This window comes from Gorilla gorilla, chromosome 13 (genome assembly GCF_029281585.2).
Source record: "Gorilla gorilla gorilla isolate KB3781 chromosome 13, NHGRI_mGorGor1-v2.1_pri, whole genome shotgun sequence".
In the NCBI taxonomy this organism is placed as follows: domain Eukaryota; kingdom Metazoa; phylum Chordata; class Mammalia; order Primates; family Hominidae; genus Gorilla; species Gorilla gorilla.
In genome coordinates this window covers 130,844,668-130,871,043 of record NC_073237.2, presented here as the reverse complement: position 1 = coordinate 130,871,043, position 26,376 = coordinate 130,844,668, and the positions used below count along the sequence as shown (strand labels likewise).

General features: G+C 51.2%; 1 long non-coding RNA gene across 1 annotated transcript in view; it reads right to left on the bottom strand.

The window, feature by feature from the left end:
- LOC134756844 (uncharacterized) overlaps nt 1–26,116 on the bottom strand; it is a 57,841-nt gene extending 31,725 nt beyond the window's left edge. Inside the window, exons 1-2 of the long non-coding RNA XR_010130143.1 lie at nt 26,010–26,116; nt 6,643–6,719 (exon numbers count right to left, since the gene is read on the bottom strand). This is a non-coding gene — a long non-coding RNA (uncharacterized lncRNA). The remainder of the gene's footprint in view (nt 1–6,642; nt 6,720–26,009) is intronic.
- Nucleotides 26,117–26,376: the final 260 nt, after the last annotated feature.

Genomic DNA, 26,376 nt, shown 5'->3' with positions numbered 1-26,376 from the left:
GCAACTACTAGATAAACCACAAAAAGACCAGCAATGGTACAGAACTCCTAAACTAATAGAATAGAAAATAGAAATAAAAAAAGACTTAAAGCCAAAAGAAGACAATATAGAAAAGAAAAATATGCAACAGCTAAAAATAAAAAAAAAAGTAGTCTATTTGAACCTAAATATAAAGCAATCATATTAAATTTAAATAGACTAAACACTGCAGTAGAAAGACAAAGGCTGACAGACTATGGGGAGAAATCGAACCTCATGGTGTTTACAGAAAATGCTCAAAACATAAAGATCTGCAGAGGTTGGAAGTACACAGATAAAGAAGATGCAACGGCAAACCAGAGGAAGCCAGACAGAGTATCTGCAGACAAAATGCATCACTAGGAATTGTTGCCTTGCTATAATGAAGAGTTCAATTCACTGGCAAAAGAAAACAAAACCAGTCTGCATAGACTTAAAACACAGCCTGAAAATTAAAGGGAAAAATCAAAAGCCTCCAAGAAGAAACCGGCAAACCCACAGTCCCAGTGGGAGACTTTGAGAGGAGTTGGACAGGCAGAGAAGAGGTGAGCAAAGCAATTAGCGACTCGGTTCCATTCACATGGAACTGCACTCACAAACCCTTCTGAAGCAGACATTTCCTCACCTGAGGAAAGGTGACTATATCTTGAGGCCTACATGGACCTCAAACAACCTCAAAGAATTAAAATAGCCAGCGAGTATTTTCTTACCACAGTGCAAGATGATTAGACAATCCTCATATGTTTAAAAACTAATGAACACTTTTTTTTTTTTTTTTTTTTTTTTTTTGAGATGGAGTCTCACTCTGTTGCCCAGGCTGGAGTGCAGTGGCGTGATCTCAGCTCACTGCTAGCTCTGCCTCCCGGGTTCACATCATTCTCCTGCCTCAGCCTCCCGAGTAGCTGGGACTACAGGTGCCTGCCACCACGCCCAGCTAATTTTTTTTTTGTATTTTTAGTAGAGACGGGGTTTCACCGTGTTAGCCAGGATGGTCTCGATCTCCTGACCTCGTGATCCACCCGCCTGGGCCTCCCAAAGTGCTGGGATTACAGGCATGAGCCACCGCACCCAGCCTGAACACTTCTAAATAACCTATTTTCAAAGCAAGATTTAACAAAAATTAGAAAATGCTTTTATTGAATACTAAAAATTCATGAATGTTATGAATACAAAATGCCACATAAAGCAATACATTAAAGACATTTATAGTCGTAAGTGATTAGACTAGAGAAAAAAAAAGGTTGACAATTACTCAGCTAAATCCAGATCTCAAGAAGAAAACACAGCAAAATAATTCCAAGAAAGTAGAAGAAAAAATAAAATAATGAATAAGTAAGTTAATTAAATAAAAAGAACTTAATGAAATAGAAAACTATAAAATAGAATAAAAAATCAGAGTCAGTTTCTTAAAGATAATAAATAATAAAATTTACTAATTTTGGCAAGACTAATCAAAAGAAAAAATTAGAAAAGGTACAAATTACTTACTAATATTGAGAATGAAAAAGAAAATCACTACACATATTATGATATGGCAACATTATAATAAGAGGATATTATGAAACTTTCCTAATAAATATTAGCATTTGACACAATGAACATGTCCCTAGAAAAATATCACAAACTCATGAATAGAACCCCTACATGGTCCAATCACCACTCAAGAAACTGAATCACTAGTTCAAAATCTTTCCACAAATAAAACCTCAAGCCAAGAAAAATTCATCAGTAAATTCTCATCACTCTGCTGGGCATGGTGGCTCAAGCCTGTAATCCTAGCACTTTGGGAGGCCGAGGCAGGCGAATCACGAGGTCAGGAGTTTGAGATCAGCCTGTCCAACATGGTGAAACCTCGTCTCTACTAAAAATACAAAAAATTAGCCAGACGTGGCGGCGCATGCCTGTAATCCCAGGTACTCAGGAGGCAGAGGCAGGAGAATTGCTTGAACGCGGGAGGAAAAGGTTGCAGTGAGCCGAGACTGCACCACAGCACTCCAGCCTGGGCAACGAAGTGAGACTCTGTTTCAAAAAAAAAAAAAATTCTCATCACTCACAGATAATAGAAAAGAAGGAATTCTACCCCCAAGCCTGACAAGGACAGCATAGGAAATGACCATCATGGGCCAGCCTCACTCATGAACATAAATGCAAACACAATCTTAGCAAACTAAACCCAACTGCATATGCAGAATCACACACCATGGACAAGTTGAATTTATCTAAGGAATGCAAGGTTAAATGATTGAACATTCAGAAAAATTAATACAACATACTACACTAACAGATTAAAGATTTAAAAGTCATAGACTCATCTCAGTGAAGACGGAAGAAGATAATTGAATTCAGGATACATTCAGGATTTAAAACTGTTTTTCAGTGAAGGAAATAGACAGAAACTTATTTAACCTGCTAAATAAATAGTATGTACCAAACGGAGAAATAGAAATAAAAGACAACTTCTTTAACCTGATAAAGACTGTGTGCAAAACACCTACTGTAAAATCATATTTAATAGTGAAACTTTAAAGCTATCCTTTGAAACAGGGCATAAGACAATATGTCCGGTCTCACCACCTCTATTCCATATTGTACTAGAAGTCCTAGCCAGGACAGGAAGACAAGGGGATAAAAGCTACCAGTATTGAAAAGGAAAAACCAAACAGTTACCATTTGTTGATGATATGATTATGTACATATAAGAGCCGTATGAATGTGGAGATAAGCCAACAGACAGGAAGTTTGGCAAAGTTGCCAAATACAAAAATTCATGCACAAATTAGAGTTAAATTTCTACATGATAGCAACAAATATTTATAAATGAAGAAAGATACCACTCATAATATAAAAATATGAAGTTCCTATGAATATATCTACTGAAAGACATTTATGAAGAAAATAATGTATATTTGGAAAATATGATGAGACTTTGAGCCATATTACAGAATATATAAATAAGTGATTTAAGACGTTAATAGATTGGAAGACTCAGTATTGTAAATAAGTCAACTGTCCCCAAAGTGGGCTATAGATTCATATTCACTGGACTCAGAATCCCAAGAGAATTGTAATCTGTGGAACTGGCAAAGTGATTTTGAAGTTCATGTTTAATTGCAAAGGGCCAGTTATAGCCAAGACATTCTTGAAGGAAAGCAAGGTAAAAGAACTGTCCCTTCTTATTGTCAGGATTTCTAATCAGGCTGTAATGATCATGACAGTGTGGAATTGGAACAAGAGCAGATAAATCTCCAGGAAAACAAAATCAAAAGCTCAGAAAGACACCCAGACACAGGGACACTTAGATGGATTCACAGCTGTATTCTACCAGAGGTACAACGAGGAGCTGGTACCGTTCCTTCTGAAACTGTTCCAATCAATAGAAACAGAGGGAATCCTCCCTAACTCATTTTATGAGGCCAGCGTCATCCTGATACCAAAGCCTGGCAGAGACACAACAAAAAAAGAGAATTTTAGACCAATATCCCTGATGAACATCGATGCAAAAATCCTCAATAAAATACTGGCAAACCAAATCCAGCAGCACATCAAAAAGCTTATCCACCACGATCAAGTCGGCTTCATCCCTGGGATGCAAGCCTGGTTCAACGTACACAAATCAATAAACATAATCCATCACATAAACAGAACCAAAGACAAAAACCACATGATCTCTGCATCTCAATAGATGCAGAAAAGGCCTTCGACAAAATTCAACAGCCCTTCATGCTAAAAACTGTCAATAAACTAGGTATTGATGGGACGTATCTCAAAATAATAAGAGCTATTTACGACAAACCCACAGCCAATATCATACTGAATGGGCAAAAACTGGAAGCATTCCCTTTGAAAACTGGCACAAGACAGGGATGCCCTCTCTCACCACTCCTATTCAACATAGTGTTGGAAGTTCTGGCCAGGGCAATCAGGCAGGAGAAGGAAATAAAGGGTATTCAATTAGGAAAAGAGGAAGTCAAATTGTCCCTGTTTGCAGATGACATGATTGTATATTTAGAAAACCCCATTGTCTCAGCCCAAAATCTCCTTAAGCCGATAAGCAACTTCAGCAAAGTCTCAGGATACAAAATCAATGTGCAAAAATCACAAGCATTCCTATACACCAATAACAGACAAACAGAGAGCCAAATCATGAGTGAACTCCCTTTTACAATTGCTACAAAGAAAATAAAATACCTAGGAATCCAACTTACAAGGGATGTGAAGGACCTCTTCAAGGAGAACTGCAAACCACTCCTCAAAAAGAGGACACAAACAAATGGAAGAACATTCTACCCTCATGGATAGGAAGAATCAATATTGTGAAAATGGCCATACCGCCCAAGGTAATTTATAGATTCAATGCCATCCCCATCAAGCTACCAATGACTTTCTTCACAGAATTGGAAAAAACTACTTTAAAGTTCATATGGAACCAAAAAAGAGCCCACATCGCCCAGTCAATCCTAAGCCAAAAGAACAAAGCTGGAGGCATCACCCTACCTGACTTCAAACTATACTACAAGGCTAGAGTAACACAGCACGGTACTGGTACCAAAACAGAGATATAGACCCATGGAACAGAACACAGGCCTCAGAAATAACACCACACATCTACCACCATCTGATCTTTGACAAACCTGATGAAAACAAGAAATGGGGGAAGGATTCCCTATTTAATAAATGGTGCTGGGAAAACTGGCTAGCCATATGTAGAAAGCTGAAACTGGATCCCTTCCTTACCTCTTATACAAAAATTAATTCAAGATGGATTAAAGACTTAAATGTTAGATCTAAAACCATAAAAACCCTGGAAGAAAACCTAGGCAATACCATTCAGGACATAGGCATGGGCAAAGACTTCATGACTAAAACACCAAAAGCAATGGCAACAAAAACCAAAATAGACAAATGGGATCTAATTAAACTAAAGAGCTTCTGCACAACAAAAGAAACTACCATCAGAGTGAACAGGCAACCTACAGAATGGGAGAAAATTTTTGCAATCTACCCATCTGACAAAGGGCTAATATCCAGAATCTACAAAGAACTTAAATTTACAAGAAAAAATCAAACAACCCCATGAAAAAGTAGGTGAAGGATATGAACAGACACTTCTCAAAAGAAGACATTTATGCAGCCAACAGACAAATGAAAAAATGCTCACCATCACTGGCATCAGAGAAATGCAAATCAAAACCACAATGAGATACCATCTCACACCAGTTAGAATGGCGATCATTAAAAAGTCAGGAAACAACTGGTGCTGGAGAGGATGTGGAGAAATAGGAACACTTTTACACTGTTGGTGGGACTGTAAACTAGTTCAACCATTGTGGAAGACAGTGTGGCAATTCCTCAAGGATCTAGAACTGTGAATACCATTTGACCCAGCGATCCCATTACTGGGTATATACCCAAAGGATTATAAATCATGCTACTATAAAGACACATGCACACGTATGTTTATTGCGGCACTATTGACAATAGCAAAGACTTGGAACCAACCCAAATGTCCATCAATGATAGACTGGATTAAGAAAATGTGGCACACATACACCATGGAATACTATGCAGCCATACAAAAGGATGAGTTCATGTCCTTTGTAGGGACATGGATGAAGCTGGAAACCATCATTCTGAGCAAACTATCGCAAGGACTGAAAACCAAACACCGCATGTTCTCACTCATAGGTGGGAATTCAACAATGAGAACACTTGGACACGGGGTGGGGAACATCACACACCGGGGCCTGTCGTGGGGTGGGGGGAGGCGGGAGGGATAGCATTAGGATAAATACCTCATGTAAGTGATGAGTTAATGGGTGCAGCACACCAACATGACACATGTATGTATATGTAACAAACCTGCACGTTGTGCACATGTACCCTAGAACTTAAAGTATTTTTTAAAAAGTGTGTTTCACAGAGATGCCATTTGAGATCAGTGGGGAAGAGATAAATTAATTCAATAAACAATTTGGGAACAACTGAATACCCACCCACATGGGGCGGGGGGAGTGAAATTGATACTTGACCTTAGATTGCACACAAAAACCAATTCCAGTGAAACAAAGACCAAAACATGGCAAACGCAATTCTACAGCTTTAAGAAACTGACTTGGGAAACGATTCCTCAGGGCACAGAAGGATTTCCCAAACAAGGGACCAAGGTCACTAACCATAAACAAAAAGAAGATAAATGTCACTGTTCAGCAAAAGACATGCTAAAGAAAGAGAAAAGACAAGCCAGGGTGTGGGAAAAAGTTGGAAACCCAGAACTAAGTCAAGGGTGCAAATCCAGGATATATAAAGAACTCCTATAAATCAGTATCTTTAAAAGGCAAACATTGCAATACAGAAATAGGCCAAAAAAATTGACTTTCAGATAATGAACCTGCAGTAGCCAGTAAACACGCCGAGGAACTCTAGCACATCAATATGGAGAAAATTTAAGTTAAACCACAATATACGATTACCCACCAGATTGTCAACACAATGGAGATACCAATTATTGGTGAGGTTTCAGAGCAATGGGAATGCTCATTAGCTTGTCCATTTGTAAAAACCCACTCTGGAAAGCAATTTGGAATTGCCTCCCACCTTTGAATGTGTGAAAATCTCACAACTCACCAAATCCTCGAGACGCTCATGGACTCTCAGCAGGAAAGCCGTGCAAGCACGTCTGTGCCATTTTATTCACAGGATCCCTAAATGGAAGCAATGCAGGTGAATTGAGGAATAGTCAGAGAATGAAATATTACATGACAACGCACAAGAACAAACGACAGTCCCTGCAACAACACAGCTGACCCGCACCCCCCCATCCACACGGCCCCCCACCCACCCATCCACATAGCCGGGCCACACAGGGGACCCACACCCCCCCATCCACACAGCCGGGCCACACAGGGGACCCGCACCCCCCCATCCACACAGCCCGGACACACAGGGGACCCACACCCCCCCCATCCACACGGCCCGGACACACAGGGGACCCACACCCACCCATCCACACAGCCCGGCCACACAGGGGACCCACACCCACCCATCCACACGGCCCGGCCACACAGGGGACCCGCACCCACCCATGCACACGGCCCGGACACACAGGGGACCCGCACCCCCCCCATGCACACGGCCCGGACACACAGGGGACCCGCACCCCCCCCCATCCACACGGCCCGGACACACAGGGGACCCACACCCACCCATCCACACAGCCGGGCCACACAGGGGACCCGCACCCACCCATCCACACAGCCGGGCCACACAGGGGACCCGCACCCACCCATCCACACGGCCCGGACACACAGGGGGCCCGCACCCACCCATCCACACGGCCCGGACACACAGGGGACCCGCACCCACCCATCCACACGGCCCGGACACACAGGGGACCCGCACCCACCCATGCACACGGCCCGGACACACAGGGGACCCGCACCCACCCATGCACATGGCCCGGACACACAGGGGACCCGCACCCCCCCCATCCACACGGCCCGGCCACACAGGGGACCCGCACCCCCCCCATCCACACGGCCCGGCCACACAGGGGACCCACACCCACCCATCCACACAGCCGGGCCACACAGGGGACCCGCACCCACCCATCCACACAGCCGGGCCACACAGGGGACCCGCACCCACCCATCCACACAGCCGGGCCACACAGGGGACCCGCACCCACCCATCCACACAGCCGGGCCACACAGGGGACCCGCACCCACCCATCCACACGGCCCGGACACACAGGGGACCCGCACCCTCCCTATCCACACAGCCTGACCACCTATGCCCTCCGAGGGCTCAAAGAGCATCTCATTTGCCAACACAGCGTCTTGAATGAGGTTGCCTCTGGCTGAGGGACAAGCTACAGTGAGAGAGGTGGCACAAGGACTGTGACCCAGGACAGAATTTTTTAAAATGCATGATTGCATTTATGTGCATCACAAATTGGAAAAAATGAAATCATTTAGGAATGAAGACCACAACAAAAAACAAAACTGGCTGGGCGTGGTGGCTCACGCCTGTCATCCCAACACTTTGGGAGGCCAAGGTAGGCAGATCACCTGAGGTCAAGAGTTCAAGACCAGCCTGGCCAACATGGCAAAACCCATCTCTACTAAAAATTCAAAAATTAGCTGGGCGTGGTGGTGGGTGCCTGTAATCTCAGCTACTTGAAAGGGTGAGGCAGGAGAATCGCTTGAACCAAGGAGACAGAGGTTGCAGTGAGCCAAGATTGTGCCACTGCACTCCAGCCTGGGTGACAGAGTGAGACTGTGTCTCCAAAAAAAAAAAAAAAATACAGTCATCACAAAAAACAAATCAGTGGCAATCTCTGCAGGGAAGGGCAGATAGGATTGCTTCCAGGGGGTGTGGGAGGCACGCCTGGAGGGAAGGCAGCATCATTTCTCCAGTCCTGAGTGGCAGTTACAACTTTCCCCTTTCACAGACCTGGAGACAAGGTCCTTCTCACCAGTTGGGGGAACTTGGCCTTCACCTCCCTTCCCTGGCCCTCAGTTTCCTCATGTGTAAATGGAGAAGATAAAGATAATGACCCCGTCTCCCTGCAGCTATCTGGAGGCCGTGTGAGTGAGGAACTAGCCATGCCTGATGCGCCACGGGCACTCTGGTACTGGCGGCCAGTGAGTGGCTGATGCTGCTGGATTTTCCCAGTGGGGAGTCAGTGGTATTCCTGCTGTACTGATGTGCGGACAGCAGAGGCAGGATTTGAACCCGAGACTATCTGACTCTAGAGCTTGTGCTCATTAACCTCTGCCCCCGATAGGAAGAGCAGGAGAGACCCAGCCCAAGGTTCGGCAGGGAATACAGACAGGGGGCCCGGCTGCCCTTCCTAGCACAGCGGATCAGCCAGGGTGAGGCCTGGGCTGAGGCTCCCGGCAATTGTGGGTGGGCATGGGGGGAGCCCAGGGCACTGGCTGGTGAGGTCTGGAGAATGGCAACTTCACAGAGTCTAGTGTGAAAGGTACCTCTCCCCACTTGCAGTGATGGGAAACCAAGGCAGGGAAGGCAGTTGAAGGAAGCTGGTTCCTTGGCATGAGCAGGTAGGTCGGACCAGCGCCTGTCTGAAGGCATAGGGGAAAGGGGCCGACAGACGTGTCTGGTGTGAAAAGGACCAGGATGTGAGGCTGGGCGTTGGCTGCTCAGTGTAGAGGAATGGGGCGACAGTAGACCTGAAGGATGAGGGGCTCTAAACACCCTGGTCTGGCCCAGTTGCCACAGAGCCCACCAAATCTGGAATGCAGGCTAGGTGCTGGAGCAGAGCATTCTGGAAGCTGCCTCCAGCTTAGCAGGAAGGAGCACCACTAATTGTGGAGAGGGTGGAGCTCATTGCCTTGTGCCACCATTGCCACCCCAGGCCACTGTGGCTGTCAGCAGGAACAGCGCCAGGCCACACTCCAAAAACTCCAGGCGCTGGTCCTAGGAGCTTCAGGACCCTGGGCCTGTGTCTTAATTTCTGTGAGCCTCAATTTCCCCACGCCAGGCCATTGTATCAAGAGTTCTCCAGGGAATGTTCTCCAGCCATGCAGCCCCCACTACGGTGACAACTGTCTTGCTTTGCCCAAAACTCTACCACCCCTAGAGCTGAAAGGCTTGAGTCCTGGGAAGCCCCTCAGTCCCGGGCAAGTGAGCATGGTGGGCCACCCTAAGACAGGCAGCGTGGGTTGGACATGGGGGCGGCCAGGGTCTCACCCCTCAGTGCCCAGCCTGCTGCCCACGACAGCTTTTCCGCTGTGAGTGCAGCCCCCTCCCGGGTTTCTGCGCCGTGATTTCGTCATAACGCAGGGATAAGCCCAGACTCTCCAGACAGCTGGGCCTGGTCTGCTCAGCTCCCAGCTCCTGATGAGTCAGCCCTGGCCAGGCCTCCCACAGACAAGGCCAGCCAGGGCTGCGGATGCCACGTCCCCACCTCAAGCCTGCCCCTGGGCCCCAGGATGGCCTCCCTGGCTCAGGCCCAGCTGCAGGCAACAGCAGCAGGATCCAGGGAGAGCTCCTGGCCTGAGCGACAGAGAGGCACCAAGCCTGCTCCCCAGCCATGTGGCCCCGCTGCTCACGGTCCTCCTGGCCGGTCCTGGAAGGGAGCTCGTCCATGGACACCCCCACATGAGACAGAGAATGAACGCAGAGGGCAGGAGGGCGAGGACACGGCCTGGTGGCCTCTCGCTGTACCCACCTCTCACCCCAAGGCCCCTTCACCAAGCCGTGTGGGCCACAGCTGGCACTCAGACTCCACCAGGGGCCGGGCCCGGCTGTCACTCCCATCCTCCAGTGAGCGAACAGGACTCAGAGTGGGCTACATGGCCAGCTGGAGCCACCAGGCCCCCTGTCCCCCACGACCTAAGCTCACCCCTCCACTGGCCCCACTGCATCTGGGTGCAGAGAGAGGGCCCAAGTCTGCTCCCTGCAGGAGGAAAGAGGGTGCAGGGCCGCCGTTGAGGCAGTGGAGAGGCAGCAGGGAGGCAGGGGGAGGCAGAAAGGGAGAAGCTGGGGTTGGGGGGCTGCCGGCTGTAGGTACAGGGAGGAGCTCTGTGCCCAGAGGCCCATGGCGGTTCCCAGCCACATGGCTTGTCCCCCCACCCCCAGGGTCTTCAAGGACCCCACTCACAAGGGCAGCCCTGCAAAGAGAAGCTAGAGAGAGGGTGTGACGGGAACGGATGTGACGGGAGTATCGGGACCCCCAGCTCGAGGGTGGAGGGTGGGGCAGTCCTGGGGGCAGGTTGGGGAAGAAGTCACAGACACCCCCACCTCCACCCCACGCACAGAGCGGTCCTCCTAAGGAGACTGCTAGCAGCGGGAGAGAAGCATGGGCAGCCCCCAGCCCCGCCCTTCCTCTCACCTGCCCTCCTCTCCTACGCCCAGAGAAACCGGAGGCCAGAGCGCAGGAGCAGAGCCCGGGACCTGGGGCCGACATACTCTCCTCTCCTCCCAGCGACTCTGGAGTCTGCAGGACCAAAACCTCCCAGCAGCCCCCTCGCCTCGGCAGGAAGAAGAGGGCTGAAGGCTGAAGCTGCAGAGGGGGAGTTGTGATTTAGATTGGAACTAGACTCCTAGATACCCCCACAAGCCTGCCCTGACACCTCCGAAGTGCCCCCAGGACCCACGGGCCCACCCAAGTTGTCCCACAGGGGTAGGGAGGGAGACTCAGCAGGGGTGAGGGGCGGGTGGGAGAAGAGCCCTTCGCTAGGGACACACTCCCCCGGCTCCGAGCCCTGCACGCAGCCCTGATATACTTAGCCCGACTGTGATTGAAAACCACGCTAAGAGTTCTGGAGCCCATGCCCTGCCTGGCCGCCTGGCCTGGGTGGGCCAGGGGGATCCCCAGAAGGCGTATTTGAGCTGAGTCAGGACAGAGGAGGATGGGCAGACCAGGGGGGGCCAGGGGGATCCCCAGAAGGCGTATTTGAGCTGAGTCAGGACAGAGGAGGATGGGCAGACCAGGGGGGGCCAGGGGAGCAGGAAGGTCCCAGGCCAAGTGGGCAGCCAGAGCCCCGAGGCTGAGCATTTCCGCGCACAGGTTTCCCGAGGTTCCGCGCACAGGTTTCCCGAGGCTGAGCATTCGCGCGCACAGGTTTCCCGAGGCTGAGCATTTCCGCAGACAGGTTTCCTGAGGCTGAGCTTTCGCGCACACAGGTTTGTCCCTGCATGCGTTGATTCATTCGACCGCTCACGGTGAGCGGGCTCTGGGCTGGCAGGTCCTGGCTGCGGGGCCTCTTCCCGTGGAGCTGACAGTCTAGGGATGGGCACGAGGAGAGAGGAGCAAAGGGTCAAGGGGAGGGGCAAGGGCCCAAAGACAAATAACAGGGGAGGAGGAGCCGTCCCTCTCCTCGCCCCCAGCTGGGGTGACCGCGTGGTTCATCCCTAAAACCAGGACACCTAGGATTTCTCCTGGCAGGGCACCAGCAATCATTAAATTTATAAAGGCTGGGAATGCATATTTTAGTGACTCGCTGGGTGTATGAAAATGGTGGCTCCATAAAAGACAGTCTGCCCTTGAACCACGAGGGGGTCGGAGCACCCACCCTTCTTACAATTGAAAATCCATAGAAAGCTTTTTTTTCCGATGGATTCTCGCTCTGTCACCCAGGCTGGAGTGCAGTGATGCGATCATCACCTCACTGCAACCTCCACCTCCTGGGTTCAAGCGATTCTCCTGCCTCACTCAGCCTCTTGAGTAGCTGGGATTACCGGCGCCTACCACCACGCCCAGGTAATTTTTGTATTTTTAGTAGAGACGGAGTTTCCCAAAACATTAACTGCTAATAGCCTACTGTTGACAAGAAGTCTTACTGATAACAGTCAATTAACACATATTTTGTACATGTATCTATACTGTATTCTTACAATAAAGTAAGCTAGAGAAAAGAATGTGATTACGAAAATCATGCTGGGGACGGTGGCTCAGGCCTGTAATCCCAACACTTTGGGAGGCTGAGGCAGGCGGATCACCTCAGATCGGGAGTTCGAAACCAGCCTGACCAACACGGAGAAACCCCGTGTCTACTAAAAATACAAAAAATTAGCTGGGCGTGGTGGCACATGCCGGTAATCCCAGCTACTCGGGAGGCTGAGCCAGGAGAATCACTTGAACCCGGGAGGCGGAGGTTGCGGTGAGCTGAGTTCACACCATTGCAGTCCAGCCTGGGAGACAAGAGTGAAACTCAAAAATACAATGCGGCCAGGCACAGTGACTTACACCTGTAATCCCAGCACTTTGGGAGGCCGAGACGGATGGATCACCTGAGGTCAGGAGTTTGAGACCAGCCTGGCCAACATGGGAAACCCCATCTCTACTAAAAATACAAAAATTACCCGGGCATGGTGGTGGGCACCTGTAATCCCAGCTACTCGGGAGGCTGAGGCAGGAGAATCACTTGAAACTGGGAAGCAGAGCTTGCAGTGAGCCGAGATCGTGCCATTGCACTCCAGCCTGGGAAACAAGAGCGAAATTCCAACTCAAAAATAAATACATACGGCCGGGCGTGGTGGCTCACACCTGTAATCCCAGCACTTTGGGAGGCCGAGGCAGGTGGATCACGAGGTCAGGAGATCGAGACCAGCCTCGCTAACACGGTGAAACCCCGTCTCTATTAAAAATACAAAAAAAATTAGCCGGGCGTGGTGGCAGGCGCCTGTAGTCCCAGCTACTCGAGACGCTGAGGCAGGAGAATGGCGTGAACCCGGGAGGCGAAGCTTGCAGTGAGCTGAGATTGCACCACTGCACTCCAGCCTGGGCGACAGAGCAAGACTCCATCTCCAAAAAAATAAATAAAGACATACATACATACATACATAATAAATAATGCTTCCTACAAGTATGAAAATATATCTGTGTATACTAATGCAACATAAAATAACATCTTTATACAAATTATTTTTGGTACATAACCATGCATTCCCATCAGTATCTCAGCCACTGGTCTCCAAGACTTGTCACTGGTGTTTTTTTCAATATGGCATTATATTTTTTTCATGAAATTCCTGACAAATCATTCAATTTATGTTAATTAATTTGAATTTTTTGATGCGCCCCAGAGCCAGTTCTCTGGAAATAAAATAGCATTTTTATTTGAGAAAAATACATTCTCACCAGATGCTGAGCTCAAACCTGACGGACCCAGCCATTTCTGCTGAGTAGGGAATATTGACAACCCTAGGTTGGTCTGTTTGGGGGCTTTTGGTTTGTTTCATTTTTGTTTTGTTTCTGTTTTGCTTAAATGTGTAAATATTTCATGCCAAATATTCTCACAGGTGCTGTATTTAGTGTGCCCTTCTTCAACAAATATATTTGTGAAACAAAATTCAAATAGGCCGTCTCTACATAGGATTCTTTTGAATGACCTTCTCAATTTTGTTCTGCTTAGTTAGAACAGAATATAAATGTATCCACTTAACATAAAAGCACCAACAAAGCATTCTTCCCACAAGTAAAGATTTTCCAGAGCACAGTTATTCCATTTTGACACTGAACGTTGCACACCCACTGGGCCTGCAGTTAAATTTGTTCTGCTTCCTCCTTGCTTTCATAGGGATAAGCCTCAGTGTACTCGCCTTTGCAGAAAAAGATGCAAAAGCTCAAGTGTTTTGACACTGTCTGTCAAATCGCTTGACTTAAAACCTCCAAATGGTTTTAAATAAAATGCAACCAAATTTAGAGACTCATTTTCTTTTCTTTTTTTTTTTCTTTTGAGACAGTCTCGCTCTGTCACCCAGGCTGGAGTGCAGTGGCGTGATCTCAGCTCACTGCAACGCCACTACGCCCGGATCATTTTTGTATTTTTAGTAGACAGGGGATTTCACCATGTTGGCCAGGCTGGTCTGGAACCCCTGTCTTCAAGCAATCCGCCCATCTTGGCCTCTCATGCGTAGTGCTGGGATCATAGTCGTGAGCCACTGCGCCTGGCCTGGAGACTCATTTTCAAAAATGTTCAATACCGTCATGTTGAATTACAAGGTAATTCTTCAATGGCTCAATCAAAAAGAAAGTTCATGCTTCCACGCGGAAAGGTTTTTCCTATACGCATCACTCTGACACAAACCAAACTACAGTTCAGCTACTCTGTGTGTATATAAAAATATGTGCACACTTTGACAGCTACACCGTCTGTTTGTACTGGTTGAATATCAAGCTTGTTTAAATGCAGTGAGGAGTTTTGTACACCGCAACCAGTTCCCAACAATGGGCTTCTTCATTGAGTCAGAACACTGCGTCTTTACCATGGTGCCATGGTCCTGTAAAATCCATCTCCCTGTCACCATCATCAAAACAAATAAAATGCCAATGTTGACATTTTCTTGCTGAATTTGCAGCAGCATTGACTGTACGTCAGATGTTCCATATGTGATAAAACAAACTTCCAGAGGCTTCACCTAGATTCCTGCAACTGGATAGGGAAAAAAAAAAAAATCAAAGCATTATTGGACCTAATTTAACTGACTTCCTGCTTGACACATCTGATGAGTCAAGCTAAACAGGCATCAGTGAATGGTTTGCAAAGTTCTGAGAATCCACGCACAAGAAAATTTGGAATAAAAAGCAAGCAAAATTCATTTAGAGGAGCAGACATTTCATCTGAATAAAGTGGCAGGCTCCACAAAGTCCTGTATTAGGGGTTCCTCAGCCATCCTTATCCTCAGCCAGTCCTCTTAAAGTGACAGCTTGAAGGACTGACTCGCTCCTCCGGTTCTCGTGTGTCACTGCAGCCCCCATATTGGATGGTTAATGCCAACACTAAGTTTATATATGAGTTCATCATCAACTTCCTCGAGAAAGAGAAATAAAAATTTAATGTTGTGATTAAGCATGACTTTTTCTTTTCTGCTTGTTGCTGCTGAATGGGTTTATTGCAAAATTTGAAAAGCATTACCAAACAGTAAAAAAATAGTTGTGGGTTTACACGATTCAATAAATGGCAAAACCACAGGGGAGTTCAGGCGATTGTACGCTCACACTCAGGCAGGCCGTCTGCCTTTATTTTCCGCACACATTTCATGTTCTCTCAACATGGCATTTCCACCGCCCCACACACACTCCGGCCGCCCAGTGATTTCGTGCACGTGCCAGGCCATAGCAGCGACCGTACGTCAACCCCACTCTCTCGGAATGGCCCTGAAAGGCAGAGCTGCCAGCAGGACGCCTGACATCCACGTTGCATGGAGGGAGACATGGATGGAGATTTGGATACGCTGTGAGTCCTGGGCAGTGGTCAGTGGCCTGGAAGGATGGTCGGGGCCTGGAAGGGCAAGACTGGAAAGTTGGAGACAAGGTGTCCTGGGGGAGAGGTGTGCAGATGGACTGGGAAGCATGTGAAACTTTGTCTGGGGCCTCCTGGTTCATGGGTATGAGTGTAGCCGGGAGGAGAGATGCTGGGCCCATGAGTCAGCAGTGAGTCAGCCTGCCTTCCCCGCCACCCAGAGCTGAAACAGTGAGCGCACAGCCCCAGCAGCGTGGACGGCTCACATCCGAGAGGTTCTCTCGCCCAGGCCACCCGTGTCTGCCAATGCCGCGTGCCAGCAGAGCAGAGAGCCACTCGAGCTGTCCAGGGGGAGGCTTCAGTTCTCGAGGAGACCAACCAACCTCTTCATGACCGGTGACACGTCAGAACCCAGCTGACCCTCCCACCCTGGAGGCCACTTCCTCGCTGGGTGGACCCACATCCCAGCGTGGCTCACCTGCCCTCTCCACGTGGCCTCACCACTTGCACCTTCCAAGGACTCATAGAGCATCTCATTTGCCAACATGGCATCTTGCATGAGGTTGCCTCTGATGAGGGACCAGCTACTGTGAGGGAGGTGGCATAGGGATCGTGACCCAGGAGCACCGTGGCACTCAGAACCTGCCAGCCTGACAGAGTGGGAAAGACTCCTTAAAGTCCTTAGTAAAGTCCGGGAGGGGACAGCCTCTGCGCCGAGATACAGAATGCAGTGGCCCAAAGGTAGGAGCCACCCAAAGGTCCAGCAACGGTGATGGGGAAACAAAACCGGCCCATCCGCACAGTGGAGTGTGATTCAACCACAGAAAGGAGTGAAGCTCGGATGCATGCTGCAACGGGGACCCAAAAGACATGGGCTCAGGGAAGACGTCAGATCCCAAAGACTCATACTGTACGATCCTATTTGTATGAACTAGAATAGGAAAAAGCAAATCATACAGACAGAAAGGAGACTCGCGGTTGCCAGGGGCTGGGGAGAGACTGTTTAATGGGTAAAAAACGCTCCTCTGGAGTGCAAAAAAGTTTTAAAATGAGAGAGAGGTGGCGGCTGCACCTGGTAAATATACTGATTGCATATTTTAAAGTGGGGGATTGTAGGTTATGTGTGTTTCACCTCAATAAAAATAAAATAGAGCCGGGCACGGTGGCTTACACCTATAATCCCAGCACTTTGGGAGACCAAGGTGGGCAGATCACTTGAGGTCAGAAGTTCTAGGCCAGCCTGGCCAACATGAAACCCCTTCTCTACAAAAAACACAAAAATTAGCCAGGTGTGGTGGCTGGTGCTGTTACTAGGGAGGCTACTAGGGAGGCTGAGGCAGGAGGATCGCTTGAACCTGGGAGGTGGAGGTTGCCGTATGCTGAAATCACGCCATTGCACTCCAGTCTGGGCAACAGAGTGAGACTCTGTCTCAAAAATAAATAAATAAGAAAAGAAAAAAGGTACATTGCATATATTTTGAAACATCACCCTTAAATAAGATAAATTAAATTAATAAATAAGAAAAGAAAAAAGGTACATTGCATATATTTTGAAACATCACCCTTAAATAAGATAAATTAAATTAATAAATAAGAAAAGGAAACAGGTACAATGTATATATTTTGAAACATCACCCTTCAGGATATGATGTATGCTTGAACCCACGGATTACACAGTGCTGTGTCCCCCATAACCAGAAGACATGGGCCAGGAACGAAAGTGTGGAGGCAGGAGGGATGCTTCTCTGTAGGGTGAGAGGTCCTGGTGCCCGGTGTGGGGCGCTTCCTCCAGGGACCATAGTGAGGACCCCACTGACCTAACGCTGCAACTGCTGGCTGGTCACACAGGAAGCGAAGAAAGCAAACCCTCCCTTGCCTACCAGGATGAGCTGTGGTCACTGCTACGTCAGGGGGCAGGGACCTGGATTCCAGGCCCCGCTTGGTGCCAGCAGGGTAACAGTAATGGACAAGCCTGGCAGCCAGGCCTGGCCAGGGCAAAGCCAGCCCTCAAAGAGGGAGGTCTCCATCACTCCACGGCAACAACCTTGGGCTGGAAGTGCCGGTCCAGGAAGAGACACCGGCACGGGACGGCGGGGGAGGTGGTGATCTCAGGTGTGACGCTGGAAGGCCTGAGGGCCACAGGGGCTGCAGCGGGACTCACAGGCTCTCCTGATTTAAGAGTTTGGGGAGGAATGCTATTAGCCACCACCCTGAAGAATCAAGGACAAATGAGAATGGACTTGGCAGGGGCTTCAGGGGATTTGGACAAAGCCAGGGGTGGACTCCAGCAGCCAGCATCAGTGCCCGGCCCAAACCCCCACCCACCCCCGATCCACCCCGAGACAACTTGCAGGCACTCCCTGGAGAGCATCCCCACTTCCCTTCTCCTTCCTGGAAGGGTTTCCCTGGCCACGGGGGGCTGCTGAGGCTGTGAATGAGGGGGACTGAAATGCTGGAGTGCCAGAGCCCCTGAAGGACCCCCAGAACAGTTGGGGATGGGAACGGTAGCTGAGTACTCCAGCGCCATCCACCACCCCAGCGCCAACCACCACCCCAGTGCCATCCACCACCCCAGTGCCATACACCACCCCAGCTCCATCCACCACCCCAGCGCCATTCACCATCCCAACGCCATCCACCATCCCAGCAGGACCACTCGGCACATCATGGGCCTCTGTTCTCGGAGGGTCCCCAGCGGGCTGAGTTGCTTTGCGGGCCCCCTGCATCCCATCCTGCTTCCCCCGGTGCCTCGCAGCAAATCCTAGACTCCCCTCCAGAACAGCCACTTGTGCCCAGACCCTTGTCTCGGGGTCTGCTTTGCAGGGAAGCCACCTGAGACTAAGGACCCTGCAGGCTGTCCTGACAAGGGCGGTCCTGACAAGGGCAGTGTTAGTCGCGTCTGAAAAAGAGAAGAAAACTGCAGGTGGCCCCGGCTGATGGTTTTCCAGAATGAACCACAGATGTGACTGTGGCAGACACTGCAGGTGCAGCGGCCAAGCCCCACCCAGCCTGTCTGAAGGCAGCTACTAACTAGACTTTGTTAAGCAGTGAAAATCCAGGGCAAGGCTCAATAAACGGGGTGCCTGGAAAGAGGCTTCAAAGGGGACTTCACCAGGCAAAGGCAAGGGCAGCCCTCCCGGGGCACTGCCAGGATGCCGCTCCCTCGGTCCGTCTTCCCCCCGTCACCCTGATCCCAGCACCCAGCACCTTCTCTCATCCACAGGATGGCGGGAGCCTCTGACCTGGTGGTACGTGCTCTGTCCTCACCCTGCGGTCAGGGGAGCTTAGCCGAGTGGCAGCTGGTGACGTCCCTGCCCCACCCTCATCCCACCCCACACTCTCCACTCACACTTAGAATCCTGCCATTTGCTCCCAGGGTTTCAACGCGGCTGGGCCGCCAGGACTGCTGGGCCAGGGTTTCAGATATTGAAATACTGCCTTACAGGTCAGGGTCAGTACACAGTCACTTCCCCACCCCCGTCCCCCAAACACCGGGGCCTCAGAGGGACTAAAGGGTTAACTCCACAACTGGCCCCGGGACATTACTGCAGCCTGGCTCCCAGCTCTCCTTCTAGGGGATAGGGGGGTGGTCATTGTGGAAATCCCCTCGGTGCTTCCACCGTGCGGCCCTGCCCCCGGCCCCACCTCCTCCCTGCTGTCCTGGGTCACCAACTCCCTGGTCTGTGCAGACCCCAGGCGCTGGCCCCACTCCCTCCTGCCACAGAGCACAGCCTGTCTCCTCTGTCTCAGAGGCTACGGCCCCAGCTCTCCACCTCACTAACTCCTACTCATCCCTCAAAATCTTGACTCAGATGCCGCTTCCTCCAGGAAGCCCTCTCTGACCTCCGAGGCAACTCTGGCCCCCACAGAACTGAGTGCCCGCCCTGTTGGCACTGCCCATGTTACACTCTTGGTTCTCGGGTCACTTGGCTAACACCTCCAGGCTGTTAGCTTGTTGGGGCCGGAGCAGGTTGGGTTGGATTTGTTCTGTTTTGGTTTTTTCCCCGCTGTATCCTCAGCACTGTGCAGGGCACCCAGCCCAGAGCAAGAACCTGGCTAAGGGAATGAATGGACTAGTGAATGGAATGCGGTCCTCGCTGGCCCCGCGTTCCCTGCGAGCTCCCCACCCAGGAGGTGTGGGCTCCGCTCTGACTCCGGACTCTCGGGAGTACTTCAGCTGCATGGAGCAATCTGCTCAAAAGCCCAAATGGACTCCTTATCTTAAAGGATTGCACAAAACCCTGGAGCTCGCTTTAATCCCAGCTGTCCATGTAGAGAACACGCAAACCAGCAGTGCTCAGGGCCCCCGGGTGAACTCACTTATCCTTAATCAGCAGCAGATGCTGGGAAGGGCGTGAGCAGGCTTTTCTGAACCATATGGACTGTTTCTTAATGCTCATGTTGAAAATTCTTCAGAGGCAGATCAGGCTTTAGCTGGAGGCCTCCTCTTCTCTGATCCAGCCTGGTGCTTGGGGTAGGGTCCATTCCTCCTCTGACCTCCCAGCCTCAGGGGTCAAGACCTCCAGGGGTAGCCCAGGCAAGGGCCAGGCGAGGGGCACCTCCATCAGCCGCCAAGAAAATGCAAGTCCGACATCCCGAGCCTGTGGCCCATTTTCTTGTCAGGACTTGGGCAGAATTTCACCCGAGTTAGCAATGGCTTGTCCTCTGACAATCAGGTGACAAATACTTACCCAGCACCTCCTGCACCCTGGCCGGAGGGCCTCAGAGGCAGGCAGAGGCAGGAAGAAGTGGTCGGGATACTGGAGGGGTTACAGTGGCCCTGGGGTCAGACGTGGGTTCAAACCACAGCAAATCATTTTACCACTGACTCCACAGTCCCCTCATCTATAAAATAGAAAACAAACAAACTCTCCTTTCAGAGAGTCAGCAGACGCACTGCGCCCGGCACCTAGTAGGCCATCCATACGCAGAAATGACTTTGTGATGCACCCCCGTCCAAAAGGCTCTGGGCTCAATAAAAGACAGCCCTGGTCATGGCCACTCCCCCCAGCTGTCCCAGGAGCCGATTTCTGACCACAGACGGATCCTGCTTCTAGCTCACATTATCCTGCTTCTAGCTCAGATTATCCTGCTTCTAGCTCAGATCCCCTTCTTCATCCACAGAGAGAACCCAGACCCAGGATTGCGAGCACGCCGACGAGAAAAGAAAGACAGGAGAGTCAGGCACCGAATTCACAGAGCAGGTCACGCCCCAGGAACAGGGCAAAGAGGCTGTCGCTGTTTCTGCAGTTTCCTCCGATAAGAGGAAGTGACGTGGCCCATGTGCTCTGCTGGAAGGTTCCTCCAGTGAGCTCTCGGGCGAGAGGAAGTGGCAGAGCCCCCGACACCCAGAGGCACACAGCACGAGACAGGATGGTGTGGCACACGCAGAGACACAATAACAGAATACTCCAGCCCCGCCTCTCTCTTTTTGTTATTCTTGGGTATCTTTTTTATTTATTTATTTATTTTTAGAGACAGAGTCCCTCTGTCACCCAGGCTGGAGTGCAGTGGTGCCATCTCGGCTCACTGTAACCTCCACCTCCCCGGTTTAAGTGATTCTCATGCCTCTGCCTCCCAAGTAGCTGAGATTACAGGCACCTGCCACCCCACCCGGCTAATTTTTGTATTTTCAGTAGAAACGGGGTTTCACCATGTTGGCCAGGCTGGTCTTGAACTCCTGACCTCAAGTGATCCACCCGCCTTGGCCTCCCAAAGTGCTGGGATGACAGGCGTGAGCCGCCGCACCCGGCCTATTCTTGGGTATCCTTATTGAGCAGTTACTCTGGCCAGATCCCCGGCTAAATGCTCTCCACCACCCCGTATCTCACAGATTCCTCCCAACGAACCAACCTGATCACCAGGATTGTGCACGTGGAAGGCTCTGAAGTGCCAATAACTTGCCCAGGATCCCAGGCAGAGCAGTGAAGATTTGGACACAGGCCTGAGGCCCATCAGGACACTCATGCAGAAGGGAGGCCTCCATGCCGGAACAGAGGCCCGTCCTCCACACACACAAGTGGAGCCCAGAATCCTCTGCTGATTCTCAGGAGGTTGATTCTCAGGTCCCCACTGCCTGTCTCTTCTAAAGATGGGATGTAGTCGTGTCAGAGTTGACTTCACAGTGTCTGCGTCATTGTATACCTGCTATGGTGCAGGCTCAGCCACCTGCAACTTCCATTGTCCCCCTGGAACCCGGAGGGAAAGAGCCCCTCCCTCCTGGGGGTATTGGGCATCCGTATATGCACCATGCAGACCTCTCCTCCCTGTCATAGACAAGGCACTGAAGCCCCTAGAAGAAATGGCCACCAGTAGTAAGGGGCTGACTCAAGCATCTACCACATGCTGGTGCTTTGCATCATTGACCCTCTTCAACCTTCCCAAACTGTGTGACATGGTGACATCACCCCAACCACCCTGACTCACAGGGACACAGGCTCCTGGAAGGGACCTGACCCCGGGCAGTGGAGTTTGGATTTGAACCCAAGTTGGTGGCTCCAGAGACTGGGCTCTTCTCATCATAAGGCCCTGTGACCCTCCCAGGGGATGTTCCCCACTCAGCCCCTTTCCTTTGGGGACAGCCACACTGGGGAGGGTGGTTCCTTGCAGCAGGAGCTGGGTCCTTTCTTTCCACCTGCACGATCAGCTCATCCAAAGCAGGGCTCTGTACTGGTGTCTTTCTCTCCTTCCTGCATCCACCTCAGGGTGAGAAATGAAGCAGGTGTTCCAGTACGACCTGGAATCATCCCGGAGCGAGTGTGGCCCCGTGCACGGAGGGAGATGTGCTCCTTCTAGGAGGAATGGTAAATAGGCTTCATCTCGGAAGCCCCCTGCAACCCAGGGGTAGTGCCCCTCCCAGCCAGGTGAGAGGTTGTGTATACAAGTCGGTAATGGCCAGATCGCATATAAAAACAGGACTCTGACTCACAATCCGCAGCAACCCACCCAGGACACACTGCATTACCCACCGCAATCAGCCCAGGAAGCCACCTGCCACCCACAAGTCTGCCTTGCAGAGAAGGTCAGACCACTGTCTCTTGCAAACAGTCCAAGAAGCCAAACAGTAACCCCTGTAACAATCTGCCCAAAGTGGCCTGGACTTGATGAATAACTGATATGTTTCCTAACGCTTTCCTTCCTTCCAACTTAGGACCAACCAGAGAAAACTAAATCCGTATCCCTAGCCCATGGCACAGGACACTGCTTCTAATCAACCACTTCCAGCTTCCCGCCACCAACAGCCTCCAACCAGGGCTCACCTGAAGTCTTCCCTTTTGTCCCCTATGGTATCAGGTTTTTCTACTTCTCTGCCTGCCTTTGAGCCTCTGCTGAAACACAAGTGACAGTGGCCGACTCCCGTGCTAGAGTCAGCCTCTACCTGTTCTCACTTGGGTGGCCTTCATTTATTTTCACCAAGGGCACTGTGTAAAGAAGGGGTCTGAGACTCCTTCTGGGCTTGGCGGCCAATTAGCAACATCTGCCATGGCATAGGCGGTGGGCAGGGGGGTGACCTGGATGCTCAGAATCAGCCCCTCCAAGGGTACTTCCTCCTGCTTCCAACAGAAAGATGCCTCTGTCCAAGCACCCTCCTTCTGCTTCCCTGATCCCGGGCGACTGGGTGAAATGCAGGAGGGGCAGCTGGTAGGGGAGCGAGGGAGCTTGCTCCCCCACCGAGCTAACGAAAAGCACGGCTTGGCACTGGCAGTTTCCCCCTGCCCCTCATCTCACACTGGAATGAAAAACGCAACGTGGAGCTTCCGCAGGCAGATAGCAGACGTCCCCAAACTCTGATGGTTTGACCACGAAATCAGCACAACACTGATGAGATCACAGACGGTTAAAATCCCCCCAGGCAGGGCAACAGGGCAGGATCCCAAGGACAGAGCTCGGCAGAGGTGGCCGCTGGCCCATCAGGCTCTGACTCTCTCCGAGGCACAGTCACTGTGGGAAGCAGCTGCCTGCAGGGACGTTTCCCAGCGCCCTCATCACTGGGCGGAACCGAGGCACCAGTTCTCAGCAGTGGAAGCTCAGAAGTGACAGAAGCACTTCCGTGTGGGTACATGCGGACACCAGCGCCTCCATGCACTCTCTGTAAAGGGCTCAGAGAAGCCACCAGACAAAGGAAGCCAGGTTTTTACGCAACTGCTCAGAGGAGAACTGCCCGAGCAGGGGCGGCTGCCCTGGGCCCCGCCTGAGTGAGGCTGCATCCTCTGTGTCCGCCGCCACGCTGTGCAAGGCCAGGGAGCCAGGTGACCGCCACCCACTGCAGTCGTATTCACATACCTGAAGGCATGAGGCATCCAGCATGAAGGGGCATCCTCTGTCCTGGAGGAGATAAGGCACATGCCTATAATCCCAGCACTCTGGGAGGCCGAGGTGGGTGGATCACTTGAGGTCAGGAGTTTGAGACCAGCCTGGCCAACATGGTGAAGCCCTGTCTTTACTAAAAATACAAAAATTAGCCAGGTGTGGTGGTGCGTGCCTGTAATCCCAGCTACTCGGGAGGCTGAGGCAGGAGAATTGCTTGAACCTGGGAAGCAGAGGTTGTCGTGAGCCGAGATCACACCACTGGACTCCAGCCTAGGCAACAGAGCAAGACTCCATGAAAGAAAGAGAGAGAGAGAGGAAGGAAGGAAGGAAGGAAGGAAGGAAGGAAGGAAGGAAGGAAGGAAGGAAGGAAGGAAGGAAAGGAAATGAGCAGGCGCCCATGCAGAGGGCACGTGAGAATGAACGTCCCTGCCTACTCTTGGTAGAGGTGGGGGCTGGGTTGCTTTTGCAGAGGTCATTTGTCAGTCGGCATCAAAATATAAGAAAAGGCATTCGTTCAGAATCTGTAGTCCTGACCTGCGAAGCCAGCCTCAGAAGTAACAAGCCAAGTTCAGAAGGTTCAGGGAGCGTTATCTGTATTAACAAATCAATGGGCATCCCCTAAAAGTCCCTCACCAGCAGACTGGAGGAAAGAGGGTTTGCTGTGCTCGTGGCGTGGGGCACCCATATGGTGCCCTAAAACATGGGGGACTGCCAAGTTCAGCCCTGCCCACCGTCCCTCCTCACTGAGGAAGGGGTCCGCACAGGAGAGATGAGCCCCTGATGGTCAGTGTGCCCGGCTTCTTCCCATCAGGGCTGTGGTTCCATGCCGCCTGATGGGAACTCCAGCAGAGCCGACTGGGGCCTATGATTTGGGCTCAAACCCAGATCTGGAGGTTCTCCCTCTCCAGCTAACTGGTGGTACAGAAACTCAGGCATGACCATGCTCTAGGGCACATAGCAGTGAGAAGGGGGGCAAGAGGGCTGGGCCCATGGGGATGTGGGCTCAGCTCACAGCTCTGCCTGCATGGAGCAGGGGAGGGTGAGTGACCCAGCTGGGAGGGTGCTGAGGTCTCTCCACCCGAAGAGCAACAACATCCTCGTGACAGCGGTGGCCACTGAAACTGCTGATGGACAAACACACGGATGGTGAGGAGCGTGGGCCAAGCAGAGTTCATTCACCATGGATTTCCAGGCTGGGGCATTTCAGCGGAGCTCTGTCTCTCTCTGATCATCGGATCTGGGGAGATTTTCCCTCCCAAGTGAACCTGGCTCAACTGTTTGAATTGTCCACAATGAGCACGGATGCTCTTTGTAGAGAAACAAACGATTTGTAATGAGTTGGCAGAGAGGTTATCATGGAAGGAACCTCCCGTAAGGTGGCAGAGGCAGCGTGGTATAGACACCAGGAGAAGAAAGGCCCCCACACTGGGCAGAGCCTGGTCCTGGCCAGGAAGAGGCACCCTGCGAGGTAGGACAGAGCCACCACGCGGTTCTTCCCAGCGTCCCCATGAACACTCGCCAGCAAGCACCTCCCTCCACTTTGTCCCAAGCCCGCCAGGCACGTGGCAGCCTAAGACTCCCCCACCCACCGTTTCCTGGAGAAGGCCATCTGGCACTGCCCGTTTTGTGTGTGTGAAAAAGTCCTGGTCTGGGTCCCTGGTTCCCACCACGAGCAGCTTCGAGGCTTGGACACGCCCTTCCCTGCCTGGGCCACTCTCCCCCTCCATCCAACAAGGAGAGGCCGCAGAGCCCTCTCCATGGTCCCACCCAGCCCCAGGAATCCTGTGATTTCATGAGCCCACAGTTATTATCCCTGGGTAAACTCTCTAGCCCACAGCATCACAGGCTGAGGAGCCAATTCCAGAACCGAGCACTGTGTAGGCGTGAGGCGCACGCCCGCAGTGCCAGCCCGGCTCTGCCTTCCATGGAAAATCCACATCTGAAGGCCTGGCCCGGGCACCTAGGACTCACCAGCCTCTGGGCGCTGAGTCTGGGTAGAATTTAGGAAAGTCTCAGGCCAGGCGACTTCCTGGAGCAATGGCACCGCTCCCTGGCTTGCGGGGCAAAGGCGCTGGGCCAGCCTGGGTGCGATCCCCGTTGCCAGGAGACTCGGACATACCTCATAACCCCTGCCAGGCCCCGCCAGCCTCTGCCAGACCCCACCAGGCTGAGCTTGGGAAATCCAGTGAGGTAGGAGAGCAGGAGGACCCCTGCCCAGGAGCAGCCGGGCCTAGACACAGGCCGGCTCTGCCTCTTCCTGTCTTCACAGGCTGGAGCATGATGCTTTACCCACGTTAGCCTTGGTTTGTCATCTGTCCAGTAAAGGGGTTTCAGCAAA